Source organism: Rhynchophorus ferrugineus, unplaced genomic scaffold (assembly GCF_030347505.1).
Source record: "Rhynchophorus ferrugineus isolate W39M unplaced genomic scaffold, kcgeb_rfMv2 rfM9, whole genome shotgun sequence".
Classification (NCBI taxonomy): domain Eukaryota; kingdom Metazoa; phylum Arthropoda; class Insecta; order Coleoptera; family Curculionidae; genus Rhynchophorus; species Rhynchophorus ferrugineus.
In genome coordinates this window covers 29962673-29989245 of record NW_027472588.1, presented here as the reverse complement: position 1 = coordinate 29989245, position 26573 = coordinate 29962673, and the positions used below count along the sequence as shown (strand labels likewise).

Below are 26573 nucleotides of genomic sequence, written 5' to 3'. Positions count from 1 at the left end.
TATCACGTATTCTAAAAGAAAGAATATTGATAACCTATTATAGCGACTAGTGAAATCTTACTTCAGAGACGAAAGAGAATTGAATTTTAGGTCGAATTATAAATAGTTATAACAAGAGAGCTTTTGACATAGAAACTTATAGAATATAATTTATTATGCAATATTTATGATGTATTTTTGGTACGCAAAATTATTGTTTTATTTCGAAATACGACAGAAAAAATTACAAATATTTATAGGCAGAAGATAAGTATCTAAAATCTCGTCGTAAAACATAAAAGAAATTTACTAAATCACAGTAACGTGGAAGAAATATGTCTATTGGACAATCCGAGGTGCAAGAAATGAGAATATTAAAGCGAACCAAACTACATGAACAAAATACTTAATAAAGTGCATAATAACAAACTACATAATAAAGTGTATAAGTTCTACTTTAAATTTTAGTTTAAGTAGCCTACTTTAATTTCAATTTGAGATATACATACTTACATGATTTACCTGCATTATTTTTGCTTGCAAATTAATAAAGCGTATGCTATGTAAGATGTAATACGGGTATATCATCATGAGTAATTATTACTTTTAATTAAAATGCGAAAAATAATAACAAATTTTAAGATCATAGCACTAACATCGAAGAAAAGTCGCATGCACTTGTCCGTCAGCAAAAGTATCTTTTTCTCTATTTTTAACATGATTGAAAAAATGTGGAAAAAAATTGGATTAAACTTCACGAAGCTTTTTTTCATTTGGTATAAATTTTAAAAAGCAGACAGAGAATATGAACTGACTGAATAGAAGTATATCTCAGTCAACCGATCGGATAACAACTACCTCAAGTGAATCAAGGATAAGGTAAAATGTATTTATCTGTGAAAGGAAAATATATCTCCTCTTGTTAGATACCCAAATAATTAATTTCTCGATAGAGTGTTGGGATACTGTGCATGGAACAATTTCGTACTATAAAAACATCATAAAAAGACAAGACTAGAAAACTCTCTTAGCCAATTAAAATCCCATATTGAAAAAATCGCTCCAGTGCTAGCCAAAAAGTTGTAATATAAAATAAAAAAATTGTAATGTTGATTTTACCATGAAAAAATCGGCTTATATCACTTCCAAAGGTCATTTGATAAATCAAATTTAACATCGTACATTAATTTTCAAGACTCCAAAAGCGACAAGATATTTTATTAATAATGCACTAAATTGTATTTTATTACAAACCATTATTTCGATACTATATATTGTTATATCATTTTAAAAAAGCTATTTTTCGTTAAGCTTTCTTTCTGTACTTACTATAATACCAATGTAATCTAAATTTAGATACTAAGTAAAAAAATATAGCATTATTTTTTCATAAAGCCGAAATTTTTCTCCGATCAATAAATCATCAAAACAAAATAAATACTCTCTTCAGTCAAAGTCGTCTTCGAAAACAAGATATAAAATAATTATGATAAAGTACATAAAAAATACAGCAAAAGATGAACTTAATAAAAATAATCCAAAAGACGGCATTCTTTTTACAGCGCCAATCTAGTGGTATATGAAACAAAGCACAAAAATCGATATTTTCAATACGTACATATTTGGTTCGAACAAGACCTTCGGTCGATTTTTACGACCCTTAGAGGCAGATCTAAATTTTTGTAGGCGTGGTTTATTTTAATTAAGCAATTTATTATATCGTCTGTGCCATAAAATCTCGCCAAGGCTGCTTCGGATTCTCCCTGGGTATAATTTTCAAATGCGGGCGACCTCCACTTAATCAACTATTTTAACACTTTACAGACGACCGTTTTATCTTTGAAGATAATTCGTTTGGTTGAGATGACTTGTCGAATTGTTTAAATGTTTTTTTTTGTTTTTTTTTTTCGTAAGTTACTTCGAGCTTCGAAATTATTTTATAGTGTAAAGGTATTTTCAAAGTATTATTCGTGAAACTATTTGGAGTTGAGAAATTCATGAACAAAGAAATTTACGTTCAAGACTTCCAACTCGATAGTAGGTTACATCGGAAACGTTACGTTAGATAAAAAGCAAAGCACATTAGACTTAAAATGTTACAACTGCACAGGTTAGTTGAAAGATGTATCCAACTTGGGCTAAATTCAAAGAGATTGGTTTATCAATCAATCACGGACCTATGGGATACAAATATGGGGTTGCACTAAAACATCAAACCAACTAGTAATCCAACAATGCCAAAAACAAAGTTCTTCTATTAACTATCAATGTTTATAGCTATATAGCCCACTCTACGAAGAACTACATGAGGATCTCGAAATCAAATGGATTTACGAAGTTAACCAAGATTTAGCCTTAAAACATGAAATAAGTTTACTAACTCACAGCAACAACTTAGAAGCTATACATACTTAACAAAACGTAACAAATCAGAAGGCTGATGCGAACTAATCAACATGAACTTATACAAAGTGGGGCAAAAGTCCCTCTACCATTGAACCCTTTCCAGTTTTAGTTTTTGCCTAACACATCTATTTAATTTTCGGTATTTATGGATTATTTTTTCTCCTTTTAGATCTTCTACCATCCAGGCTTGGGTTTTTAGAACGAGCTGGGCACACCCAACAGTTGCAGATTTTTGCTTTTCTATTGTTTCAATATCTGTATAATTTAAGTGTTCTAGTCCCTGGAATTTATTTGTAGTTTCAATTTGAAACTCTAAAACTTTACTGACTCTGTTTGTTTCGACCTTTACAAAACTCTCCACATAGTATACAGCTGGCTTCCAAAAAGAAGATTATAAAAATCAACTGAACCAAATTATGCGACAAGTCATATAAGAAGTTCAACATTTATATTTTTTTCGTGGCACACTCAACAAATGTATCAGTTATTTGCTTTTTTATATGATCCGGCTATCAACTTTTCGCATTCATGGGATACGCGCTTGCAGAGCAGCACTTCGATGAATGGTTTTACTCAAAAGACAAATATTTTTTTTAGGATGACATCCATACATTTTCTGAAAGATTTCGGCAAGATTTATAGAATCAAATGGCCAATACTTTGAATCAATATATTTTTTTCATTTTCTTGAAAACTATGTGTTTTTTTCCTAAAGAAACCTATATTGGCTTTCAGATACACCTGGTAACTTCCATTTTTTAATCAAAAAATGATACTACTTAGTCATGACGAATTTTATAAATCATTTAATCATCGTATATTTTGTTATCTTATATAAAGATATGACGTAATCATTTGAACGCCCAGTCGAAAACGAAACCAAAAAACCAACATACGATATTACATATTTCCTCTCACGAAACAAAACTCGGTCTCCTCAAGTCCGTCTCGAAAGAGAAACTATTCGAAACAACGGGGGAAAGAAACGCGAAACCTCTCGACCAAAAATCCGTACCGAAATAAAAGCAGCGAAACCGAAACCGTTCAACACCCATCCTACTCCCCCTCCCGGTCACCCCTCAACGCCCGCCGGACCGCGGCGTTATTTCGCCGCCGCCGCCGCCTCCCCCGATACGGAGCGGCCGGCGGAACGGGCGACCGACCGACCGACCGTCCGTCCGTCGCGCCCCCTCGCGTGTTTCCGGCTAATTTCAGCGGTGCGGCCCTGAGCCCATTAGCCGCGGCTCGCCGGCCCGATACGATAGATCCATCAAGGGAGGCGGTGGTGGCGGCCGCGAGGCGCTAACCGAGACATTTGCCACTGACAGGTGGCCTCCCACGCGCGCCTATCGGGACCCCGACAGAGTCGGATTTGCCCCCATTCGATATAAAAATGATAGCAGGTTTTTTTAATACTATGACCGCGAATTAATTTTGCGTCAAAACTCTGTTAGCAAGCGTCACTTTTGGAAAATCTCAAAAGCCAACAAGGTCTTAATTTTTGTAAAATTTGTAAAAAACACAATAGTATTTTATTTATCTATTGCTAATATTCATTTATTTCTTTATTGTTTAATGGTTTAATCGTTTTAATATTTATACCATATAACTTTAATTTCTGTCCGAAATAGAGGTTTTAAAATCGATCTTTGAAATGATATTCAAATTTCAAATATCTCAATATCAAATGTATGCCAAAACCCTACAACTGTAATGACACCTGTATGTGACATGGTATTTTCGTAAACGTCATACATTGTACGATTACTGCACTGGTTACAGAATGCACTATGATCTGAGGACCACCTATTTTTTAACGGTGTTACGATTGAGATATCTAAGAATATACGTCGGAATTATTTTACTTGTTTTTACCATCAGTATCACTTTGTATCGACGGCTAACCAGTCATCACTTCTTTCCATTAATTGTTTTTTATGGCTTGATTGGCGCCGTGGTAAAGGCGACAGGACGGCCATACTGTTGCGATAGTCGCGGGTTTGAATCCTGCTGGGACATGGTCGTAAATTTATTTTTGTGATTGTCTTTACTAGTAACCAGGCTGGGTAAGACCGGATGTCTTCTGGGATGATTTCTAAGTGCCTTCTTCTTTCTACCCGCCAGTCAGTAGCCTTAATGCCGAGGACCGTAGTTCGGGCCCACGTTAAACAGTAGGTCCAGGCCATATAAACCCTAGTTGGTAAAAAGGAGACTTTAAAATATTTTTAAAAAATAAATAAAAAAGTAAATTAATAGTTTTTGTTTTTTAAACTCTTTCGCGTTTTATAACTTATATCCTGACCTCATCACATGTTATTAAATATACGTTTTTATGTATTTTTTTAACTGAAAGAAGAATAAAGTTAATAGGTACTCACATACACATAGAGAAATTAAATCAGAATAAAAATACTTAAATTTGATTAACAGTATTGTTAATCTCGATCTTATGTTGATGAGAAGCGTCATCATCATAAAGGTAATAAATAAAATACTTACATAAAATTGGTCTTGACATATTAAATTACATAATTTTTTATCTGTGAAATTATTGAAATAATTTTTCACCACATTGAAAAATATTAATTCAATTAAAATTATTTCAAAATGTTTGAAACTCTATGATGGTCAGAATATAAAAAAACCAATACGATATATAACATCGAATATTTGATATCTTATACAGCAAACGATTCGATTAATTATTTTCATTTTTTAAATTAATTATTTAACTGAATCGTATCTTTTTACTAAGCGTTTATTTCTTTATATGTGTATGTAATAACAGAGGTTTCAAACTATTTTGAACAATTTTTTAGTATGGATAGTGTACAAAGCCTACCTATTGTCACAAAAGTCAATCAAAATAAAAGAAAGCAAGCAGATAATTAGTTTAATAATTCACATTGACAGAATAATAACACGTTCAACAGAATTTTCAAAACACCAATATTTTCAAAAGTTAATATCATACTTTCGCATGCTTTTAATTTTCTGAAGTAGTTTTTTGATTTCGATTGAAGCCAAACATGGATTCAGTAAAATAATATGTTTATTTTTATTTATAATCATAGGTTTGTCATTTTCGACTAAAGTACTTAATAAAATAATAAGTATTAAATTAGTATTTATAATGTTAACGTTTTTTTTTAATGTGAATTAAACATTTTTCCAATCTGAACTAAAGGTTACGAGACTAAACGTTAAAATTACGACTATGATGTATGTATGTATATCAATTAACATATTAAATTAAAAAATTTGTGCCTTATTTAATTAAAAAACCTTTGTAGCAGAAAATAAGGATGTGTAATTGTAATTTAAAAAAGCATAAGTTAATTATTTATAAAATGTTACTAAAATACGTAATTTATAAATTATAAAAACAATTTTATAGCAAGAGAAACAATTTATTAAATATTAGATGTACTCAAACAACACTGCATTTTGTATTTAAAATGTTTAGATAAGTAAGAGTAGAAAAAGAAATTAGATAAATTATTATAAACTTTAGATAAAATAATCTATATTTACTAGTAAAACCAATACAACATATAATAAAAAGAAGCCATTAAATAGCAAACCAGATGAATATTTGGATACTCATTTATTATCGTTCACATTCTTGACTTGCTCAGCTAATGTTGTTATATAAAGCTCACTCATTTTAGACCACTGACCACTTCAACTACCATTCATCCCTTAGAGATATATAGCTACAATTAAATTACAAGTCATCTATAATCAAATTTGCTAGAGTTTGATTAACAAACATGGAATTAAGTTCATTAATAACATTTATTTCAAACGATTTAAAAATATTCAAAATATATATTAAATTATACTTTAGTTACTGTTAAATGTATAGAGATTAAAACACACAATTTATCTCAATCTTTTTTAAACTATTTCATAGAAATACAACAACAGTTGACAACTAAATCTAAGGAACAATTTGTGATAATTTACGTTGTATACAGGTTATGAAGTGGTGTTCTAATGTTTAGGGCTTCTATTCTTTGAGCAACTTCAGCTTACTTTTGGTGATTTTACTTATAGACTAGAAATGAAGATGAAGATAAATATGAACTATGAAAAGAAGAGTATTTCTACAAATTCCAAATTTCCAAACTCCAGAAATCCATAGACTAGCGATGTTTTTAATGGTTATGTGTTTCCAAACTCCCCTATAATTTTCAGCTAGGGATTCTTTGAGCCTCCTCAACCCGCCATTGGCCACCTCAAACCTTAAGTGTAGTTTTTTACTCGAACTGCAATTATGAACTATGCTATAAGTGCTTGCTATGAAAACAGTATTTTGATCTCCCCGGAGTCATATCGGCTATGCCAGTTCTCATATTGTATGGATGAAAAGATAAACTTTTGCAGAAAAAAGAAAGAAATGACGACTTGTTGAATATTGCCATATGGGTCTTATTATCACGCTTATATCATTTTTTTATTTAGTTGCCTAAAATCAGTTCAACCCAAAATTAGAAAAATCAGTTTAAAATACTAACAACTCTTGTATATTACCATATACATCTATGTACAATAATAATAACAAGCACATAATTACAAATATATGGTATATCTGCTTTATATATTTTTATATTCAGATCTATTTTCAGCTGTAAAAACGAATTAACTAAATAATGATTTCGCTTCATTTGTACTAATGCTATAATAACTTGGTATAGTATTTTAGTGATTCTAAAAACTATTTTTTATAATTGCAAAATCGTGTATTTTTAGAATTATCGTGAAAAATAAAAATAGGTGTATTTTAATTTTTTGGCCGAATTATTGATTTTCATATTTGAGTTTTATGTTGAAAAAATGGTCTAAACATTATCTCTGTCACTTACAACATCTGGAGTATCGATGATGAAAAAAAAATGCAAAAATTATTTCTATTTTTTTTTAATGGTTTCAGATGAAAATGCAAAAATGTATCTTTAAGGGCATTATTATTTATCCTAATTCCATTTCTGAGGATATATCCTTTAAGGATTGCCTTTAGATAGTCACAAATTGTCCACTTATGCTTGTGTACGTCATATTTAATTGAATACAAAGGAGTATCTCCAAAACATGATATTTTGCACTACTTACAGCAAAAAATACTATGGAATTCACGACTACACCAAGGGACTAACAGTTCATAACCCAGCCATTACGAAAAACGAATTTCCTCTAAACTGAAAATGGAGAATATAGAATATTTTTAATATTACTTTTATTTCTAAAACAGCCAATGGTTTCACGATGATATTTGAATCATATTAAAATGAGTGACATGAAAATAGCGTATTTTTTCCCCAACATATTTGCGTTGCGAGTCAGTTTTAGTTGACGGTGATAACCTCCGTTCTTTATCTCAAGTTGAGCAATATAGCCAAACAATAACTGGACAGTGCTATGTGCCGTTCAGCGGACATCACAATAGACATTCTGCATAAACAATTTGAGGATATGGTGACATAAACTGATTACCAATATTTTTTAGATTTTTTCAGAAATTAAGCAAATATTTTTATAAAATATTTGACGTCCGATGAATCGAGCATCATTTCAAGATGTTGTTCACAACTCTCTCGATAGCCACAAATTACCGGATACGTCTCTCAATATATTTTTCCTGCATTCACATCTTGATGTTTTCCCACAAATCTTGGGCGACAGCACCGACTACATCAAGATATAGCAAAAATCGAAAAGTGATATTAAGGATATCGGGACGAAAGCATGATTGCGAAACAGTACAAAAGACTCATATCTTCAGCAACCTCTGTTCGTTTCTGATTTAATTCGATAAATGGCCGTTACTGATCAAAAATAGCAATATAATGAATTAATTGAGTATCTCGAAAACTATAATCAATATTTAAAAGTGGACTTGTTGATTTGGGTCTGCCACCTAAACAACTTTTGGTTGCTCAGGTTCTAAACCCTGTATATTTGTGTAATTAGATCGCTGCCAATCCAATACCGTTCTCTTGACACCGTGTCATCAAGTTACTAGAAAGATGGGAAAATATTTTGTTTAATATATATGGTACCAGTTTTTTTTCTCAATGAATCTTTTATCAACATGAAAAAAAGATCAGAAAACATGCAAGGATTTAACATATAATATTTGAAATCTAACTTATCAATTTAAATTAAAATGAAGTTGCTATCTGGTAACCGGAGATCGCCGAGCCGACGATGATGATATCGAATTAAAGCCTAGACACGATACGGCCTCGCCTGTCCATAACTCGTTTGAATTTCGGTCGGTCGGTCGGACGACGACGTGCAGGCGGCAGCGACGCGATAGGTATCCGGAATTCGCGCGTGCCTTTGCCAGCGTTTGATTGACGTGCTCCTATAAAAAGCGACGATAAAATCGACGCTCCCGACGCCGCCGACGCCACCAACGCTTTCCGCATCGCCGACCCGAAACGACCGTAATTGCCTCTCTTTATTTCCCAATTAATGACCGCTAACCCACCACTTCCTTTGTTCCTTACACTTACTATCTGCATATATATATATATATATATATATATATATAGTCTATTCTAAGTTTTTTTAGTAATGCGATAATTTTTTAAAATTTCTGACGTCGAAACATTGTCGCATCAACTAACTCTGAGATTTACTTCAGTTTGGCTTGAAGGCTTGAAGGCTTAAAAATTCTAATCTAAATAAAATCATTGAACAAAAATGTTTTCAAATATAATTTATTTTAACATTATAGAACATCTAAAAGGACTTAAAACTACAATTAAGAACACAGGTATAATAGTTTGTAGGTTAGATTTGTTATGTTTACATTGAACCCACATTTCCACATCATCCAGTTTCTAGACGCGTTTTCTTATGTAGTGATATTCACCTAATTAACAATTGTATATCTGAGAAATATATTTTGCTTTCATTCCAGAGTATATTTACCTTTTTACATTTAGTTCTTGTTTCCTTCGATGGTGTAGTTACTTGTCAAGACATATTGGTATCTCTATATTTTTTTATTTCTTCTGCTGCTATCTGTGTACAGCATTCTTCATAAAATCACTAAATTCTGTCTAATGCATTTACCATATCTACAAAACAGTTAGTACTCATTTTCTCCTCATACGCTCCAACCTAATGCCCATGTTTAATTTTAAACATTTACAATCATATTTGTGCATACAAATATTTCACGCCCTACAATACTATTTTCGACAGTTATATTCAATTAATTATGTACAAATATTTAGTTGTTTCCACTCTTAGCACTCTGTCCGAGGAATTTCCAGCATTTTACAGCATTATCACATATCCTGAAAGTTTCCTTCAGTCACCTTTATTTTCCGAATTACTGTCTAATTCAATCACTAAACTGTTAATTTCTTATCTGTCTAAAACATGTTCTCGATTCCACTATTTATCAATTACTTCCTCTGTATGTCTTATCGAGGAGTTCATCCAAACCGAAGGTGTTATGGTTGACAATGCTTCCTTCCACATATCCAAACAGTTTTTGATGGAATATCCTTCTCGATCAGCAATATATCTGCAATTAATTATTAATCAATATAATGACCAACAAAATTTAATGAATGCTATTCTAACTTTAGCTCTTTCCATCAATTTTTATTGTCTTTTTCTGTTATTGTCTTGCCAAGAGTGTCACAATGAACCATTTTGAAATATTCAAATTTCATCAAAATACACAAATTCATCAATTCTAGTCGGTAGCGAACCCCATTGATGGTTTCATCGAATAATGCCCACAAATCTTCGTCTTCAAAGTTGTTTGACTGTCCAGAACGCTTTTTGATTTCGGTAATATCAGAATTACCACCACTTTAAAAGCTTCGAGACCAATATTCACATGTTAAAATCGACGCAACATGACTGCCTTAAGCCTCACGTAGTATATGATGGCCTTCAGCCACCTTTCTCTTAAAATTAAAGGGAAAAAGTAAAACTTCCCATAAATGCGATTTACTCGGTACACATTCAAACATTTTCAACTCAATGAAGATATTTTTCATTCACACTTCGGCGAAATGACGCATTCTAAAATAGTCTGTCATATCGGTGAGGCTTCAACATGAAGTTGGTTAAAATATATTCAATTTAATTTAATACACAGTAATATTATCCATTTTAAATCCCTTAAAATCAATTTATAACCCAAGTAAATACCTAGTTTTAAGTCACTATAGGAACAAATTGTTAGTGACGACAGTTATTAGGCAACGACTAGTAATAATACATTAAGATATAACAAAAAAAAATATTTCAGAAATTAATTTCGATTTCGTCACGTTTTAGTCAAGAGGCACAAATAGAAATTAGATGCATAAAATTTTTCATTTTTCGATCAAATATATTCTGAAACTGGCGCTTCCTTACTCACCACCTTAAATGCAACACAAATTTCGATGAATCAGTACTACATTTTTCCCTGTCTCGGAGTAAAAAAACCAAAACATAACGAAAACAACATTCATTTGATTACAAAGATCTTTTGAGTTGTCTATTTTCATCTTTCTACCGCTTAACCGAACACCTATATATTTATGGACTATTTCTATCAAGAAAACCAAATTTACTTTTTCCTCAGCGTTATTCAATTATATTAAAATAGACCTCAGTAAAAAAAAAACGGAATTCCAAGAGAATATTGTGAAATTTTCGATTTTTAATCTGATAATAAAAAATACTCAGTTTCGAAATTAGTGACTTAATTTATAAATTGTTTCCAAATCCAGCCTATTCGCCAGATGTAGCTCCCTCTGACCTTTGAGTCTTACCCCACCTCAAAAAAGGAGATCAGGAAATGATAATGACTACCCTGAAGGTAAATAGAGGATCGCTGAAATAATATATATATATATATATATATATATATATATATATATATATATATATATATATATATATATATATATATATATATATATCCTAAGATAACTTGGAGGTACAACAGCAAGTAATAAATACCTTCCCCTCCCGGCCCTACCTCTCGGCAATATATTTGTCACCCGACCCTCCGATCCTTCTTCCAGCGCCGTAATCCCCAGCTGGGGCCGCACCCATCCACCCTCGGAACTGCGCAATTTTGAACCCCACCTGGGGATCGGTTTTTCGGACGGGCCGTCGCAACTCTTCACCGAGCCGTCGTCGTCGTCGCCGTCCTCGCCGTAGTGGTAGGACCCGAAAGGCAGCCAGCAGTCAAAAGTCGTAAATAAATTATCCGCGAGAACGAGCCCCGCCGCAATAAGTCAAAGGCGGCTTCGCCAACGCGGAAACAGAAAAAAGCGAAAAAAGAGAGAAACGTGCCAACTGATAAATCGCAGAAAAGCACCCGCATGCCGGTTGCCGCGTCCCAGTACATCGACAGGACTGTATTTAAGGAAATTTACATATACTTTTGATATCATTTATTTTCGAATGAATATATTTCATGGAAATAAATAAATAATACCGTTACGCTTAAAAAATACTAAGAATTTTATCCAGCGGATTTAAGGCGAGTTATCGAGCTTCTCCAAGCAAAGCACAAGACATAAATAAAATTGCTTATTAATACGATGGTCAATCCGATAAAATTTATAATAAATACCACGATTTTTAAGTCTTACTATTTTTTGGTGGCCACATTATTACATCCTGACAATATTTATTAACATTCTATGATACCAAGAAAAATGCGTATTAAATTGGTAACTTACAAAAAACATTGAAAATAACTTTCAATCAAACATCTTCTGATCGGGAATGACTGAACTGTGACATTTTTGATAGCAGAAATAAAAAATAAACTCACTTATTCAAAATAATTAATTAATGAAATGCCTTCAATTATGGATGCTAGCTAAAAAAATGCTTATAAATACTCAATCTCATTATTGTAGATTAAGTAAATTAATTCAAATATAATTCAGGTTCCTATAATTAAAGAGGTAATTGGATAATCACTAAAACTGTATGATATTTGCCCGGCTATCTTTGTTCAATTACACGGGCTAAATATTGTACTTTCATAAAAATACTAGAAAAAAATTATGTACAATATGATGAACAAAAAAAATTAGTCCAAAAATTATTCAGAAAGGTAGTCTTATATTATAGTATAGATGATCCTAACTAATCTAGTGGTAGATGAAAAATGTAAAAAAATTAATATATAAATCACAAAACCAATTTAATCAAGTATTTACAGTAAAAGGAATAAAATGTAATAAAACCGGACATATTAAGGTTCATATTAACATCACAAACAAGCATTACACAAATAATGCTATCATCTAAAATTCAAAATCATTGAAAATTAACCCATTAAACAAAGGAGAGGTGGATATAATATTCAGAGAAATATATTTTGGGGTCTATCTAGATTGGTATATTAAAATATCGCTACGTAAACAAATTCTCAAACCAATGTTCTTGACGCATACTCATTCAGGTATTTATAACATAAGCTTTAGAATAATATCTTAAGGCGTCAGCTTGATTGGCGAAGTGGTAAAGGCGACAGGACAAGGATCGCTGTAGCAATAGTCGCGGATTCGAATCCTGCTGTGGCATGGTCATAAATTTATGTTTGTGATTGCCCTTCCAAAGGTGCAAAATCCGACAAGGAAAATGATTCCAATAACGCCAGTAACCAGGCGGATGTCTTCTGAGATGATCTCCAAAGTTAGTCACTCGCCAGTCGGAAAGCTTAATACCGAGGACCATGGTTCTAAGCCCACGTTAAACAGTACTTTTAGTCCAGATAAACCCTAGTTGGTAAAAAGGAGACTTTAAAAGACACAAAAAATGTCTAAGGCATATTGTCAATGCCTCTTAGTATTATTCACGCATTATACCTTATACTTATTATCAAACCAATTGATTTCAAGCATATAACATAATAAATAAAATAAATCATAATGTATAGTAAAAATGTCTAATGTATAGTAAAAATGTAAAAATATTTTTATTTTGAGGGCTGTAATTTAATACTGCAGAATATTTTTAATATTTTAACAATGGTTTACATTATTTCAATTATTGTCTATCGTTATTTCTTAATTTTCGACATGAGAAACACATTAATTATTCATAACCATTTACGCAGTAAATACCATCATATACTTATACTAATGTGTGTGAATTAAATTGAATGAATCTTATTATTTAATATATATGATAGCTCACTGTTTTATGTTTGTTCTTTTTTTATTGTTACCAATTATTGCAATGGTAAAAATATTTTTATTTTAAAGATTGTAATTTAATACTGCAGGATTTAAAAATGTTTTACGACGTTTTATATTATTTTGATTATTATTTATCGATAGTTAACACATTTTACTCTTACAATCTGCATTTGAAGTGTACATCGAACGAACATGTTTTTTTTCAACCAATTATAAATGCTCACTCAACAGTAGCCCATCAATATAGGTCATAAATTATGGGTTCAAAATTTTCCTCAAACATTATTTATTTCGAATTTTTAAAATATCAGAACCTACCAGAAATATTACATATTCTTATTAATGGAATATATTGACTATAAGTATCCCAGCATTGAATTCAACAGTAGTGTAAAACTAAAAAAAATATTTGTTGACTCAAAATTAAATTTCACAACTACACTAGGTAAAAAGTAAAGCTTAATAATGGATATACAATGATAACCCGCTGGTTAGATCAGAAGAAACATCTCGTCGACTTGACCACTGTGGCTACCACCAAATAGCACTTGAACTGTTTATATCAAAAATAGGTGTTATAGACATGCGCGATGCGATATAACAGATGTTACACCATCTGTAATAGATCAGCCAATACTAATTCACTATACTAAAATATGTTATGCAAGGTTTTTCAATAAGAGCGAGTTTATAATTAAATGTAATTGTCAAATATTAAGAAACTGATTTTTCCATGATCTATGAAAACAATTTTTATGGAATACAATAACGTTAAAAGTCCACAGCCATTTCTCGTGACGTATTCTAGGGTTTTGAGCTAAGTTTACCTATATGCCATTTTCACAATTACAATTGTGAACAATTACGAACATACATTTACGACAATGTCAGAGCCGAAATCGAACCCGCGACTATCGCAACAGTGGGAAGGCAGTCCTGTAGCATTGGCCATTACACCAACCAAGCCTGTATTCCCAATTTAATAACATAACCCTATATGTATTAGTATTATATTGTGTTAATGAAATCTTAATTTAATTTTATATATCCCATTCACTAGTAGTATTTAGTGTATTAAATATTAATAAATTACGTTTCGCACGATCCATTCCTGCCATTATGTATGGAATACTTAATTTCAATTATACAATATCTTAAATATCCACAGCTATTTCTCATGATGGATTCCAAAATTTTGAGCTAATCATAACAGGTTAAATGAAAAGTACCCGACCTGACACATAGATGGCGCTACTATAATTAAATTCATATGTTTTTTTAGTTAGCCCTAACCCTCAAAAGATGCCCTTATAAATTTGACAGCTATCGGATCATTAGTTTGTGAATTATAGCATTTTGAGTGAAGCAACTTTTGTTATTGTGAAAAAAAAAGGATTAAAAGGAATTTCGCGTGTTTATAAAATATTGCTTTTTGAAGGGAAAAATACAGTTGGAGCAAAAACTTGGCTTGATGCCGAGTTTCCGGACACTGCCCCGGAAAAATCAACCATCAAGGATTGATATGTTAAGTATAGACGTGGTGAAATAAGCATCGAAGACAGTGAACACAGTGGACGCCCAAAACAGGTCGTTATCAACGAAAACATAAAAAAATCCACAAAATGATTTTGAATGACCGTAAATTGAAACTGAATGAAATAGCAGACACTCTAAAGATATCAACTGAACGTGTACATCAAATCATTTACGAATATTTGGGTATGAGGAAGCTCTGTGCAAAGTGGGTGCCGCTTTTAACCAAAAACAACTATGAGTTGATGATTCGGAGCACTGTTTGAAGAGGATCAAGCATAATAAACCCGACTTTTTGCGTCGATATGTGATAATGGATGAAACATGGCTCCATCATTTCACTCCGAAGTCCAATCGAGAGTCATCCGAGGGGACTGCACACGATGAATCCGCTCCAAAGCGTGGGAAAGCGCAACAGCCAGCTAGCAAGGTTATGGCGTCTGTATTTTGGGATGCGCATGAAATAATTTTCATTGACTATCTTGGAAAAGGAAGGACCATCAACAGCGACTATTATATAGCGTTATTGGATCGTTTGAAGGACGAAATTGCCGAAAAACAGCCGCATTTGAATAAAAAGAAAGTGCTGCTTCACCAAGAAAATTCACCGTGTCAAAAATTCATGAATTGGGCTTCGAATTGCTTCCTCATCCCCCGTATTTTCCAGATCTGTTCCCCAGCAACTATTTCCTGTTCTTATATCTCAAAAGAATGCTCGCTAGGAAGAAATTTTCGCCGAATGAAGAGGTGGTAGACGAATCTGAGGCCTATTTTGAAACAAAGGACAAATCCTACTACAAAAATAGTATCGAAAAGTTGGAGGGTCGTTATATTTAGTGTATCACCCTTCAAGGGAATTATGTTGAATAAAAATTTGACAAAAAAATGTGTTTTACTACGGTAGGCCGGGGATTTTTCAATTGACCTGTTTCAACATAACTGAGTTAATTTTAGGTTAGGCCAGCACATTATATTATTAACATTTTTTTAAAGGCGATAAGACGGCCCTACTGTTGCGGTAGTCGCAGATTTGAATCCTGCTGAGATATGGATGTAACTATGTTTATGATTTTAATTGTAAGCAATGGAAAGTCCGATAAGGAATACCCATCCCACTCACGCCAGTAACCAGGCTGGGTAAGACCGGATGTCTTCTGGGATGGCCTCTTAGTTGATCGCTGGCCAGTCGGTATGCTTAATGCCGAAGGTCGTGGTTTGAAGCCGATGTTAAGCTGTAGGTCCTGTCCAGATAATCCCTCGTTGGGAAAACAAAGACTTTAAAATATATTTTAAAAAAGTAATAATAAACCGTTATCTATTATAATTTTGTATTTTAAATTGTATTAATTTTCTGTATTTTCTAATGTAAATGTATTTTTTTGATCTATCAAAATGATACATGTATGGTATCCTAAATATACTAATGTTGAAAATAAAACCTTGTTTACAATTTTGAATTTATATTTTTTAATATTAATATCGAGACAAAAATTTCGAATACGACCCTGACGGCTCTCAAATCCTCTCGTGTTCTCGCTTTTCTAGCCGTCGGCGTCTTTCCACGGCCGTAGTCGACGGTCGGTCTCCGCTCCGCTCTGCCTGGGGGGCTTAATTACCGATACGAGGGTGGGCAGGCCGCAGACGCCCCCCAGAGCCTTGCAGGACCTCTGGGGTTTGTGCGGCACTCGGGGGATTTGACGCGAACGTGCCCGTGGACGAAATTATTAAATTAAAGGCGTTTTTTCCTCTTTCTCTCTGTCCCTTCTCCCCTGTTCCGCTCCCGTGGCATTCGAACATATGGACGGCCGTGTACGTCGACAACCGCTCACGGGGTTAGATGGTCGCGGTTGATTGTCAAGTATTTCTTAATTGACGGTATAATGAGAAACAAATAAATCATTCATAACCACTTACGCAACAATTACCATCATACATTTATACTAGGATTTATGAAATAAATTGATGAATCTTAATATTCAATAAATATGGTTATTTTAATTAATTTATGAAGTTGATAACTATGCCACCTACCTATATCAGGATTTTTTGTTCGTTCTCTAGGATATTGTTGCCAATTATTGCAGGCGTTCTGCCAAACACTTAGGAAATTGAGCTATAAGAATAAATCCAATATAATAATAGCAACGGCAACATTCAAAAAGCAGGTGGAGCCTTGGTAAAGTAACACGATGAACGTCTCGAACGATGGAGAGAAGCTCTACAATCATAACCCACCACAGGGTTTAGTAACTCAACCAGTAATTGATATTCCAGGAACTTTATTTCCTGATGACAAATCAACCATGGACATAAAGGCATTAAAGTGTGACAAGACCACTGAAGTGGCGACAGAAATAATCAAGGCCGTTGGGGAAATATTATTTCAACGGCTGCACGTGTTGTTCAAATAAATTAGACCATCAGGAAATATAGCATCAACATTGAAAGAAAAAGATAACTGTTCCTATTCTGAAAGAAGGTAATAGTAAACATTACAGGTAATAAAGTATAAGTCTCTTATGAAGTTGTCGGGAAAATGTTTAACGAAGATTACTAATTATGAAATTATACTTTAAAGATTGTGCAAGAAAATCGCCATTTGTGTTTGAAAGGAGTGTCCGGTAATCCTTCTACCCTCACATATCAATTCGCACCAGTTGATACTCCAATTTGATAATCGAATGAAACGCATTGCTATTAAACTATTGACGAAAAACCCGAATTTTCTTCAGAAACACAATCGTATGGTGGTCCCTCAACGCATATTCAAGTTCATTAGTCAATTCCAAGACCATACTCATAAGCGCATAGTAATTCATGTCTTATATGAGTTGAAAGTCCAAATTAATTTACTCGACAAGGTTCGAAATAGCAAAACCATCCAAACAAAAGCACTCCGAAGACGTCCAAAATTAATATTGACTGAATTCTTGTCATACAACCAAACAGTAAATAAATAATGTTATATGAGCGTTATCCGGCATTTAAGAAAGCAAATTCATGAAAAAGGTCAGATTTGTGAAAAGGATATCTTGGATTTTCAATCACGACCACGCACAACTTCAAAAGAATATCATTGAAAACGAATTCCTGACTAAAAACTAAGCAGACAACATGAAACAAACTCCATGCTCAACTGATATGACTCCGACATCAACATAACTAAAATAACACCCAGAATTTTGGGATATTTAAAACAGCAACACTATTTTAAATATCACAACAATTGCCAGTAATATAATTTAAATACGCAATTGTATAAATTTTAATAAGCTGAAATTAATATATAATTATAATTTATAATATCGCAAATACTTTTATATTAGTTTTATTAGAAATCCTCGAATCAGCATAATATAATTAAGCTTCTCACATTTTACTTTATTTCGATTTTCAAATGCCTTTCTTATTATTTCACTCATAGTAATATCAAACCGTATTGAACGATCTTCTTAAAACACTACTTGCATGAATGTCACCTCATTTACGCCAGTCACTAGACTATTCCGTTAAATTATTCCGTTTCTGATGTTATACTCTTTCCTATCAAATATCGAAGTAGAGAATATCACCAAGAGTGTCGGCTTTCCCTTTCATGTGTAATAATGCCGTCCAATATAACATGCTCTGCATAGGCCGATGGACATAGTCAAACAATAACCCGTCGGATCAGTTGGATAGTAAATATTTGACTGCAGTAACCTCTTTTTACTGCAAAGCCGGTTCATGTCTCATAATTCTTTGGTTCACGTTATTTTAATAAGCGCAAACCTGTTTTTGGTCAATGTTCAATGAATTTCATTCAAGAGATGAATTGTATTACTATTTATTAATGTTTTTAATAATAATAACCGATTGCTTAAGGTAATGAATAAAATTAATAAAATTTTTATAGAAATAAGTTAGAAATTTTATTGTTAGAGAATTTTCTATTACACCCACTATTTAAAAAGCATATATCCGAATATCATTCACCCAATTCAATTCAAACTCGTTTAATTTATTAACATTTCTGTGCACTCTAAGAAGCACTGTTGAGAAATGTTTGCTAATAAATAAAAAAATAATAATAAATATTTATATCTTAGGAAGTGTTTTGTATATTAGTGTTAATAGTAATGAACGTGTGAACAGCGTGATTATATTATACTCAAACTCGAGCGCACATTTTACTCATATATACATTTATTTTACTCACTATGCAATAACTATTTATATAAAGCGATTCCTTAAGTAATAAAAAAAATTAATAAAAACTTAATATTATATTACTTATATAAATATTATAACTTTGATATATAACTTAAATATAAAGATAAAAGAAATTCACAATTAACTGTCTTATGATAACCATTTTCTAACATATTATTTTTAAATATTCAGAGATATTTATTTATGGTGTTATATTCAAACTGTAATAATTGAATCAATCTATAGCAAGAAATAATTATAAATTAATTTCCACTATCATTTAGCAATAAAAATATAACTATAATTATTATTGATAATATATCTAAAGAAACAAATTATATTTAATCATAATTTTACACAAAATGTATTTAGTGAATATGTTCAATAATATGTGTAAATAAAGAAGCTATAATTTATATAATCAATTATACTTATGATACATAAAATAAATTATAAATTTGATCTTAAACATATATATCGCAAATAGAATATTTACGTGTATTACTATGCGAATTAAATATATTTTATATTAACTTATTATATTTATTATCGAAATTAATTTACGAGTTATAGATAATTAAACATTATTTTTACGTTTACTGCTTAATTAATAACGGTCTATCATATCGTATTAAATTATGTTTTGATGTTATTTGTATATTATCTGAAAAAATGTTATACGAAAATAATTATCAGCAGAAGAAGAATGGCAATTTGGCAATCTAATTTGTCTCGTGGGTGTGGCGGCTCACAATTATTAATTTCCTTAAGAGGTGGCGCTGAAAAAAATAAACAGTTCACAATTTTTTTTCCTACAACATAATGTTTCGAAACGCTATTGCTGTTTGAGTTATTTTTAATTCGATAAATATACTTATTTTCAAACCAAATACTTGAGTATGTATTACTAAGCCAAGAATAGTATTCATGCCTGCTTGTCTTGTCATGTCTCTTGATTTCTTGAGTGATAGTTGGTATCAAAAGGTATCTGTATAAGTAGTAATCAGTCCTATAGTATCTGGGTGCACCTACAATTCTTCTCAGAACTTTGTTTTGACAAACTTATATTACGTTTATATTACTTTTTGCATAATTTTTTTTATAACATCTTTATTAAATACGCTTAGCACAATCTTAATTTACAATTAATTTATTACTACTTTTCCTATGTACTTGGATTAATTAACAAGCAAGACGAATGCGAGAATATACATCAGTATGTATTCCTCAATTATAAAATTATAATTATTTATTAATTATTAACTTATAGCTATAGTTTACACTATATGTATACACTTTATATAAGTTCGTATAGTTTTGTTCGTTTCAACCTCCTGACATCTTGCGTGTTGTCCAGCAGTTGTATTGCTTCCATGTTAGTATGATTTAGTAATCTTCTTTCGTGTTTCAAGGCGAAATCTTGGATAACTTCGCAAATCTATTTGATTTCCAGGTCATCGTGCAGTTCTTCATTGGTTACATAGCGATAGGCATTGGTAATCAATCGAAGAACCTTGTTTTGACAGCGTATTTTTTTATGACCATAGGTCCAAATTGGCTTTTTAATTTTATTATATATCAACCTCTTTGATTTTAGATCAAGTTGAAAGTATCTTCCGACTAACCAGTATAGTTTTATTTTTGTTCTAATGTGTTTTGCTTATTGTCTAACGTGATGCTTCCAATTTAATCTACCGTCAAGATCGATTCCAAGGTATTTAGCTGATTCTGCTTGAGGAATCGGGCATCCATTGAGTGATATAATTAAGTTTTTATTATTTCGCCTCAATGCAAAATTAACGTGGACATATTTGGAGCTATTAAGTTGAAATTTCCAATCTTTCGTCCATTTGTAGATTTTTTGACTGCCACTTGCACTTTTTCGATTGCCCTAGAGATATACCTTTTGCCATAATAATTGTGTCATCAGCAAAGGTTCCAAGAAGTGTTTCTTTTGTTACTTTTTGCATAATAACATCAACAATAAGTTATAACATATTTATCATAGTTAACAATTAACCTATTATTTTTGTATGAATGTAAAAATATATTATATAATTATTATCCGTCTTATTAACAACAACAAAAAAATCACATGCAAATCTAACCACGATTTTATGAGAAATCGGAACGTTTCAGCGGGAAAAAATCCAGCAGGAAAAGGAAAAAAACGCTCCCCTCAACGCCCTCGCCCTCTTCGCCGAACAGAAGTCGTCGGCAATCCGTCATGCAAACCCGTCTTAAAGCGTAACGACGGCAGCAGGTCAACTCGAACGTCACCGTGGCGTGCGACCCTCTCCCCCAGCTCGTCCCTCGGTCCCCAACGGTCCCTGTTCGGCCCCTTGACGATCCCGTCGCCACCACAGTCTGCTGATTACGAAGCCACCCCCTGCGGCACGACCGACACCCTGATAGGACCATCTATATCGACGCGCGTATCGGCCGGAGTCTCTATATTATTTTGGAGGTATAGTTTAATATTTATTAGAGAAATTAAATTACTTCATTAATTGAGCAGTTAAGACTTTCTGATTTCTGAAGTATTAAGGAAATTTCAATTTTGATATTTCAAATCGGTGAATTCGATACCCAATGTAACCATCAAGAAGGTAATATAATATATTAATTTCCCAATTTAAAGACATATGTTTCAGTGAAAGTCTCTAACTTATGTCATTTTATGTTATTTAGTCCGTTGTTTTATGCTTCCACAATTATGATGCTTTTTACCTAATAAATTAAAAAAAAATCCTGTACACTTGAACTTAAGTAACCAAACATAATTTCTTTTTTATATATATCATGAGCTTTTTGGCTTAACATTTTTATTATATAATATGCTGTTATACTGTAGATAACAATAATTAATTATTCAATAATGAGTTGAATGAATGAACAACATGTTGATCATTTTCTAACTTAAGAAGAGTTAAATTTCTCTTTTGGTTCATTATATTATACCTAAAAAAATAATTTATGCATGTATAGTAGTTACTTTTAATTTCTTGAACTGCAAGTTTGTCCCAAAATTATTTTTTAGATATATTTTAGAGTTTCCTTTTTAGCAACTAGGGTTTATCTGGAACGTGTGTTAATATGTAACTTACCAACTGGCGAGTAACCAACTTAAAAATCATCCCAGAAGACATCCGGTCTTACCCAGTCAGGTTACTGGCATGACTGCTATTCATTTCCTTTTCTGATTTTGCACTCTTGCCTAATGAGAATCACAAATGTTAAACAATTACAAATATAAATTTACGATCATACCCCAGTAGGATTCGAACTCGCAACTATCGCAATAGCGAAAGGACCGTCCTGTCGCCTTTACCACTGCACCAACTAAGCCGGCAAATTATTAATTGAGCCATCTAACTATTCATTATAGTTTTTTTTACATTAATTCGGAATACATTATTCAACTACTGCAAATTTAAATACCTTGTTTTTCCCAATATTTGATAGAATCTTTTCATAAACTTCATGGGCAATAATATGCTTGTAAAACTTCCACGCACGCACTCTATCTCTCCGTCTCTCTCTCCCTCCCTCTCTCTCTTGCGATTTCAAAAATTGTAAGTAATCAAGATAAATCTAAAATAGAAAGACCTAAAAATTGACCAAGAAATATTGGAAACGTCATCAGTTGATTTGTTATTATTATATTAAAATCAAACTTTCCTTTTTAAAGATAGAATCTAACATTAAAATATACCACTCTATGGAAGTATATAGTGTATTTAAATATGAATCTGTTTCTGTAAAATCGCTATCACATCAGATGTATTTAAATATTCTTATTTTAAGTATAATATTTCACAATTTATTGTGACATGATAACCATTCTTGTATATGAAGTATATAAGCTAAACTAACCTAAAGCATCTACAACCAAAGATCTATTACACACATGAAAACTATTGATCTTAACTCTAATCAAATATTTAGCTATCTTTAATTATAATTTTATTATATTTATTATGGTATTTTTAAAACGGGCTTATAATAATAAATTATTTACATACTTTTTTTTAATATTTTTTTTATATAACATCATCAAATTATAACACTTACAATAGATACACTCACAATCTGAATTCACAAAATTATTATTTTTGTTATGTTGTACTTTCATCAATACACAACCAATGACAAATATATCAGTATATATTTCCCAATTTAAATTAAATTAGACTACTTAAATAAGTGTAACACTTGTAGACTATACGAGTTCCTGTGGTTTGGTTCTTTGGTGGTCTGGTTTGGTTGGAATCTTGTGATTTCCTGCGTTTTGTCTAGTAGCTGTTCGAGGTTACTTTGATTTTGCAAGTTTATTTCATCTTTTAAAACGAAATCTTCAGTAAATTCAGATACATATATACATTTAATATAATATAATAATTAATGTATATAGATACATTTAATTTTGAGGTCATCCTATCTTCCTTCGTTGGTTACGTAGCCTTAGGCTTCGAAGAACTTTGTATTGGAAGCATTGAATTACTGTTCGCTCTGATATACCAATGTCTTTAATCTTAGGTCAAATTGGAAGTATTTTCCAACTAATCGGTATATTTTTTTGGTTTTTATTTATATCAATTATGCTTTTTATCTAACGTAATGTTTCCACTTTGAAGAATTTGTCATTCCTCAAGTGATGAAATTTGTTTGAAATGGATTTTGGGCTGGTGACTTCACTGGACGATTTCTTTGCAAATAGGGCAGACCAAATACTGACTATTGCTGGTGCTCGATATTACTACATGACAACCGTGCTGTTTCAGTCCATATTGAATAACACTAATACGGGTTATATGTGATTTTAACAATAAAGGGCTACATGTACTAAAGCTCGGAAGACAACTCAGCTATTCTATAAGACATTTCCTGTTTATGTACTCTCCTGTTTGGAGGTTCAAAATTGATGCTATAAATTATCCCACTTAACACCACTGGATGTATTTTTATAGTTTCATGAAAGGTCTACCTTAACAAGATGACATTCAATACAAAATCGAAATTTATATAAAGTGTGAATTTATGTGAAATTGCAATGGAAAATTGTGCCGACAAGAATATTAATGTGCCAACAAAGCTATGGAGGGTTGATATACTATTCTGCGCACAGTTTTTATTCATCTGCTTTCAATTCCTAGTAGTATAGTGTAATTGCTTTTTCTATTTAATTCAAATATTGCATACATTGTTTAATATAACAGGTCAATTGAAAATTTCCCGGCCTACCATAGTAAAACACATTCATTCGACGAAAATCTCTTAACAGTGAGCATTCTTTTGAGATCCGAGAACAGGAAATAGACGCAATACCTTGGGTTTGTTATGATCATCTTCAGACACTGCTCTGAATCATCAACTCGTCGTTTTTGACCAAAAGTGAGCTCGTGCGGCATCCATTTTGCACATAACTTTCTCATAATCAACTATTCGTGAATGATATGATATACACGTTCAGTTGATATCTTTAGAGTGTGTACTATTTTATTCAGTTTCAATTTACGGTCATTCAAAATCATTTTGTGGATTTTTTTAATGTTTTTGTCGAACACAACCTCTTTTGGGCGTCCACCACGTTCATCGTCTTCGGTGCTCATTTCACTACCTCTTAAGTTAGCATACCAATCCTTGGTGGTTGATTTTCCTGGGGCAGTATCCGGAAACTCGGCATCAAGCCAAGTTTTTGCTTCAACTGTATTTTTTCGCTTCAAACAGCAATATTTTATCAACACGCGAAATTCTTTTTTATCCATTTTTTTCACAATAACAAAAGTTGCTTCACTCAAAATGCTATAATTCACAAATTAATAATCCGACTGCTGTCAAATTTATGCACGCGTCTTTTGAGGGTTGAAGTCAGGCCAGGGACTTTTCAATTGACCTGTTAGCTCTTAGCTATAGCTCATTTTAAAATATCTTTATCTTTTTTAAATATATTTTTTGATGACTATTATATATTATTTATTATACATTCATACAATTTCTATATTTTTTGCTTTTAAACGAATAATGCACTCAAACCTTATTACATATAATAGTTTTATGTGCATAATCAATGCACCTATTATTGTTAAAATTGAAATTTGACATCGAATTCCCTCACAAAATCGAGAATATATTCCCGGATCTTGTACAACCGGTCGCGAAACTGTTATAGCGGGCCCTGCCCCCGACCGCCGCCCGTACCATTTTAAACGGCACCGTCGCTGCCACCGTGCCATCGGCTCTAATACTCACGGCTGCAGACAGGGCGCACTGCCGCTGACGAGCCCAAGGCCTCAGGGAGTATCGCAGCCGTCTCCCGCCTCTCGCAGCAAAAAAACGCGGCAGCTAAGCCTCCGGGATTAGGCGGTCGACCGACCGACCTTTTTTGCATATTTTGCCGACCGAGAACGACGAAGGCCTTAACCCGACCCGGTCCGGGGGCGAAGGGGGTGTCGGCGAGAGCACGGGGAGCACAGACCGTAAAGGGAGGATCGGGTATTGTCTCGGATTCGGATGTAGATGGAGTTTGGAGGAGGCCGCTTTGTGTTGAAGGGACGCTCAGGTCAGTAGCGAGTGCGTATGTAAACGGAGACACCGCTGAAAAGTTTTTTGTGAATTCGCGCATATTTTATCGTCGAACTTTTAGTCCACCGCCCTTTTAAGGAAGGAGTGTTTATTGAATCTGTTCAGGGGATGGACAACGTAATAACAGGGTAATTCAAAAGTCCCCGGCCTGACACATAAATGGCACTACTAGAATTAAATCCATATGTTTTTTAGTTAGCCCTAACCCTCAAAAGATGCGTCTATAAATTTGACAGCTGTCGGATCATTAGTTTGTGAATTATAGCATTTATAATGAAGACACTTGTTATTGTGAAAAAAAATGATAAAAAGGAGTGTGGCGCTTGGAAGTATTGCTTTTTGAAGGGAAACAATACAGTTGAAGCAAAAACTTAGCTTGATGCCGAGTTTCCGGACACTGCCCCAGCAAAATCAACCATCAAGGATTGGTATGCTAATTTTAGACGTAGTAAAATGAGCGCCGAATACAGTGAACGCAGTGGACGCCCAAAAGAGGTTGTTACCGACGAAAACATTTAAAAAATCCCACAAAATGATTTTCAATGGCCGTACATTGAAATTGAATGAAATAGCAGACACCTTAAAGATATCAACTGAATGTGTACAACATATCATTCACGAATATTTGAGTATGAGAAAGCTCTGTGGAAAATGGGTGCCGCGCGAGCTCACTTTTGCCCAAAGACAACG

The 26573-nt window shown here is 32.7% G+C and overlaps 1 long non-coding RNA gene across 1 annotated transcript in view; it reads left to right on the top strand.

Annotated features, from left to right (window-relative positions):
• Positions 1-26573, top strand: part of LOC143202706 (uncharacterized) — a 140991-nt gene that overhangs the window by 100372 nt on the left and 14046 nt on the right. The window contains exon 2 of the long non-coding RNA XR_013007215.1: positions 21438-21765. This is a non-coding gene — a long non-coding RNA (uncharacterized LOC143202706). The remainder of the gene's footprint in view (positions 1-21437; positions 21766-26573) is intronic.